General features: G+C 51.4%; 1 long non-coding RNA gene across 1 annotated transcript in view; it reads right to left on the minus strand.

Moving 5' to 3' along the window:
- The window catches only part of LOC311614533, a 28,947-nt gene extending 26,205 nt beyond the window's left edge, over positions 1-2,742 (minus strand). Inside the window, exon 1 of the long non-coding RNA XR_014793686.1 lies at positions 2,068-2,742. This is a non-coding gene — a long non-coding RNA (uncharacterized lncRNA). The remainder of the gene's footprint in view (positions 1-2,067) is intronic.
- Between the last annotated feature and the right edge of the window lie 3,258 nt (positions 2,743-6,000).

The raw sequence follows: 6,000 nt of genomic DNA on the forward strand, positions 1-6,000 counted from the left end.
GTATTGGGAGGGAGAGTGCTAGGCAATGCAGAAGCCCTGCCATCCTCCGGCTTTCCCAAGAAAGACTACGGAGCTTCTGGGCTGGGGAGGGGTATCCAATGACTCCTTTCACGTGGCCTGACATCTTTGTAGGAAAGACACTATCAACAACCCTGAAAATCCCTAGAAAATACAATCAATGTTTAACAATGCACCAACAGCCCAGTGTTACTGACAATTCTATCTCCGGTAGCACTCAAAGACAGGGTTCCCAGAAATGCATGAAATATTTTTTCTTGCGAGACTACACTCAGACCTGCCCTCTTGTTTCCACTGGTCCGTGGATGGGTGTGGGAGTGGGGGGGGGGGAACATTTGCTACAAACAAGGCTCAGAAACATTCCCATTGTTTCTGTTCACCGGCAATAGTAACAAACAATTGATATTAATGGTTCTCATTAGTGGATGATGTAGGTGTGACGAATGAAAGCAGTTTTTGTTATAGATTGCTTCAGGAAGTCTCATCTACAGCTGTGTGTCTCAGGCAACAAGTTCATTTTCTTTAAGAATCAATTTTAATATTTTCCCATAATGTAATTAGTTCTCATTTCATGTGAAACTAAATTAATGGTCCAATTCAAAGTTGGCAAAACTAAGGAAAGTTTTTGTTTACTTGATTTTTTCTTCAGGGAAATTCAGTTTCACACGGCAACTTAATTGATGTAATGAATGTGTTCAACTTTCTTGCATGCAGCAGTTCTCTAGGATCCCCTATAAGAGAATTCTATATTAAAATTTTTTCTTTTAAAGTCTATTATAAAATAGACATATAAGATAGATGTATGTGTGCGTGTACTCCTATGACACATACACAGGCAGGTGTCCGTATGCAACCACTTATACTTACACACAGAGTGGGCAGAATCAGATGTCGCTATTGTGTTAGAGGAGAGGGCCTATTGCCTGCAATTTTTAAAATACGTATTTCCATTTCAAGCAGAGCACAGATAGTGACTGATTATATTGCGGTGTCCTGCAAATAACTAAAAAGAAATAAAACAGGGAAGTGGATTTAAATCTTATGCTTCCCCAAACTGTTACAATCCGTAATAACAAAGACAAGACAGGTTTAAGAAGCAGAGGCCCAAAGGAAAACATTCTCCTGTGAGGAGCCTGGGCCATTCCTAGATGCCCTCCAAGTAGGGCATTAGGTCACTGTCAGTGGGAAGAGCAGCCAGACACTCCAGCGATGGCTTGGTGGCTCAGCCACAGCCTGCTCCTCCTCGTTCCTCTGAGAAAAGTTCAGAAACACATTTACACCCGGGGAGGAGGCATGCAGACCCTGGACCTCCCCTTCAGTCAAACAGTCTTCACTCCCATCCATACCCAACTCCTCCAGCCCCCTGGGTGGACAAGCTCACTACAGACGGTGACTCAGGATAGGACGCTCCTTCCAGAAACTACTGGCCAAAGAGGCACCAGAAAACTTTCTGAACTCTCAGTTGAGGCAGGAGCCCAAGACGGCCCCACAGAGGCTGGCCCGAAGCTGCAAAAATACCATTGCACAACCATAAGCACACCAATCCAGGAGGTAGAAGAGAGCCCTAGGAAGGCGGTGTCCGGCCCTCCTGGCTGAGCAAGGAAAACCTTCAGCCTCATTCCCCTCAGGACTCAAGGCTGTCATTTTCCTCCCATTCCAAAAGAAAGCCGAATTTGAAACAAACAAATCAGCAAACCGTGCCTAGGAGCCATTTAATCCCAGACTCACATTTCCCAGCAGGCTTTCCAGTTCTCCACAAATAACATCTCGCTGCTCACTCTGCTCCCCCGCTCACAGTTGGGGGGTGGGGACGGGCGGGGTGGGGGGGGGCGATGTCTGGAGAGAGGAGACATTCGATCAGAATTCACAGCAGCTTCTCACAACTCTCTTGTTTATAGAAAATGAATGGGCTGCCTGGCTTGCTTTTAGTTCAGAAAAAGGGGTCAGTTTTTATCACCGCGGTTCACACAGATCCTGGGCTTTTTTTCCCTTATCTTAAATTGACCCGCTTTTAAGATAAAGACATAATGGAGAAAGCATTGACCTTACCTGGTCCCTAATGAGCTGGAAGTCAGAACACCCCGCTCTCATTTCCTCTTATCTCGCTCGGGTCGCCTGGGAAGAGACTCGCGCTACCTCCTGTGCCCCGGCGCGGGGACAGCCCTCGCCGCGGCGCGCAGGGCCGGAGCGCTGGGAGAGCGCCGCGGCCTCTAAAGTCTGCGAATTCCTCTCTGGGGTCTCAAAGCCGCAGGCCTGGCTGCCAGACCTAGGCCTCGCCCAGCCCGGGAGGATGTGCAATCCCTTCGAAGGCTCCGGAGCAGGTCTTCCTCTTTGAAAGGCCAATCCCTAGCCGTGGGAAGAGGGTCTTGGACAGGAGCGCGCGGGCCTCCCCGCCTCCCGGACTCAGAGTCCTGAGCGCTTCCCGCCGAGTGGGCTGTGGCCTGGCTCCCACTCCACTCGGGGGATTTTAAGCTAGCTACTTCTCCCGGCCGGTCCCCCTCCCAGAGCCGCTGGGGCCAGAGAGGCAGTCCTGGCCCCTCGCCCCCTTCCTGGCCTCCAGGACTCCTGCTGTACCTGCTCTGGCCCCCGGTGGGGGCGGCGGGCGGCAGCCCAGGCTCTTTCACCGGCTCTGCTGGCTTCCCCTGCACCCGGCTCAGCCCGGGCCCCGGGGCCCTGCCAGCTGAGAGAGAGGGCTGCTGTCCTGTCTCTCGGACCCACAGAACCGGGTTCCCAGGCTGGAGCGGGGGTGGGAAGCCGCTCTGGGATGCTAAACATCAAACAAGCCAAGCCTGGGGTTTCAGGCCTCTAGCCACTAGAGCCTCTCTCCAGGGCTCTCCAGGAAGTCCTCTTGTTCACTGGGCAGGGTGGGGGTGGGGAGAGGAGGAGAGGGGGAATGCTGTCTGCAAAATCTCCCCCTCTCCGGAGCCGGCCGGGCCTAGGAATGGGCAGGGTGCTTGGGGGAGGGGGTGCTCAGCAGCATTGGATCTCGGGGAGAATTGCTGCCACCAGACTTGGGGACGCTTTGGGCTCTTCCAGGCACTTCAGCGCCAGGAACATCCTCAGAAGGCTGATTTCTCCCTCAGGGGAGGCCAGAATGGCCAGGCCAGAGGTACTGGAGTCCTAGAGGAGGTCTACTGCAGGCCTTGGGGGGGGGGCGGGGGGGGACACAGGAGGTGTCTCCCTGTTGCGTCTTTGGCGACACTGAGCTTTCACCTACTTCCCTACGCTTCAAATTGCGTCCCAAACCAGCTTCCTGCAGCCGCAGCCTCCTGGCCAGGAGTGGGAGCTGGTGGACCCAGGGCCCTATTGTCTCCATCCCATCCCCAGTCCCCGGGGACAAATAGACGGACTTCAAACGGAACTGACTATTTCTAGCCAAAGGGATGACGAATGCATTCGATAGAAACTCCATCCACCGCTGGGAGTACCACAGCCCATTAAAACGGTGACTGTCAGAAACCTGCTCTCGGCTAGGATGGGGCGGGATGGCAGCGGCTCGGGCCATTTGCCAGACGCTGCCCATCTTGTCCCCCACCAGGCTGGGTGCTGAGCCCTGGCCGTATACATCAGAAGCTCTCACTCCTATGAAATCGGACCGAACATCTCTCCGCCTTGAGCTGGGTGGCTTGGCCACTTACACACCCTGCCCAGGACCACCACCGCCCATCCCAACACAAGTGTACAAACAGCCCTGTCTGGGACTTCTGCTTGTTTTCCAAAAGGTGAGACCTGCCGAAATTTCCCCCGATAGCACACTCCCTAGATCCAACCCATCATGCTTCCTAAATCCCCGAGTCTCATGGGTATTGGAAACAGATCTAAAGCAGCCGGAATCCGAGGGGAGGAAGCCCATCCTGGTCCCAGTCCCAAGGCAGCACCGGAGAGAAGCCCAAGGAAGTCAACCAAGAGGACTGCAATCATGGGCAGAGGCCTGCGGCCTGGGGATCGCCCTTAAAAAGTTCCTGAGGAGCAAGAGGAAGTCAAGAAGAGAAGTGGTGATTCAATAAAATGAAGAGAGGGAGAAATTATGAGGGAGGGAGAGCAAGAAGGGGAAAGCTGAAATTCTAGACAAGAAGTGAGTACATGATAAATATAAATCAACCCCCCACATGCTGGGGGGGGGGCATCTGTAGGCAGCCCACTCCCCAGGTCTCCTGGCAGGTTTACCAGGGTTCGGTGAGGAAGGAGCAGCCCATCCTGGTACTATTCTCTCTATACAGAACCACTGCTTTCTCCTCTCCTCCCCAGGCAGCCCCAAGAGTTCCCCAATAGCCGCATCTGGGCACCAAAGAAACCAGGAAATGAGAGGAAGGAGGAAACATTAAAGATTTTAATTTTTTTTGCTGGGGCTGGGTTGGTCAGGGAGAGATAGAGAATCGGAAATAAGTGAAAAATAAGGTTTAGGAGCCCAGATATAGAAACCAGTAGAACAAAGAGCGAAAACCCAGCTCCCAAAGTCCTGTGGAGGGGAGGAGGCGGCCCCAGGCCAGCAGCCCAGGTGGACACCTCCCGAGGCCCGAGAGCCCTGGAACCGCAGGGATCTGCGGGGCCAACCTGGGATGGGGACAGCCATCTCAGAGCAGAAACAGAACCGGTAACAGACTTTTCCACTTTCGAGAACAATCTCCCACCAAATTCTAATTCCAAGGAGACTAGGCTGCGAATTAGAAATTTAAAAAGATTGATGCTGAAATCTACAGAGGCAACCGGTTCAGTAATAATAATTGCTCATTCCGGGTAATTGGCTCAGCTGTATAAAACCATAGTAGATATTAAAAAAAAAAACAAAAAAAACAACAACAAAAAAAACCCAGAAGCCCAGTTCTGAAAACTAGTCCTTTGGTCTAGCTCTCTTCCTTTCTCCCTTTCCCTCCAGAAAGAAGTAGTTTAGCTTTTCTCCTCTTTATTGCCAAGTCCAGGACTGCTCAAGTTTTGGTTCTACTCAGTTCTGAGGCAGGAGGCCAGGGCTCCTGAGCTGGTTCAGGAGCCTCTGAGAACCTAAACAACCTAAATCCATTCGGGCCAATGATGACCGCCCCTCCCAACCAAAAATGCCATTTAATGCCAAATCAAAACCAAACAAAAGGGGGGTTTTTAATCAGAAAAGGAACCTTTTTAATTTGTATAATTTATTAGAAGCTTCTGAGGATCTATATTTAAGCCAGGTATCTACATAAGTTACAACAGAAAAAGACTGACGCTTCAAATACCAAACTGCCAAATAATATACACAGATTTGTCAGTGCCCATAAAAAATAGGATGGGCTGGGGATTGGACTGGGACTGTTTTGTTTTGTGTTTTGTTTTTACAACAAAATGTACATAGTACTAAAAACTAGGCATTTAGTCCAACTTTTGACAGCGTTTTACAGCTACAGGTTCACATCAAACATGAAACAGTTTTAACCAGGGCCAGCGGCCAGCGGGCTGAGCCGGCAGCAGAAGGTTTGCGGGAGGGGGGCATTCCCTCTGTGTCAGCGACAAGTGGGCTCGGTGGAAGTAGTGTCCTTCCTCTCCTCAGCCCCCATCTCCCCTTCAAAGACATCTTGGTATTTACAAGTGAGTCCGCTACACTGGCGCTGGTACCCAGAGGGAAGTTTGTGATCTTTAGAGTCCAGAGCCCTGTCAGCATAGAGGCCTCTCCACAAGATGCCCCGCCCGAGCGTGGGAAACCATTGGAATCACCTTAAAAGACACCTGGAAAGTTGTTCTTGTCATGTCCTTCTCTGTTTAAAGGTTCCTTAAAGAACTGGGTTCCCTTGGTGATTTTTATTTTCTCTTAAAAAAAAAAAATCAGAGGGGGGGGGGGATCCAGCAGTTTGGTCTTTGTGGTTTTTTTCCCCTTGGTCTACACCGGACAGGTTCTTTAGAAAAGCCGAAGCGCTAGGCTAGGAGAGCCGGGTACTTGGTGTGGTTGGCGGGCGGGAGGGGAAGCGACGAGGCTGTGTGCTGAGCTAGGCGCGCAGCCTGGAGTCCTCTCTC

The sequence above is a fragment of the Pipistrellus hanaki genome (assembly GCF_964339955.1).
Source record: "Pipistrellus hanaki genome assembly, chromosome: 1".
In the NCBI taxonomy this organism is placed as follows: Eukaryota; Metazoa; Chordata; class Mammalia; order Chiroptera; family Vespertilionidae; genus Pipistrellus; species Pipistrellus hanaki.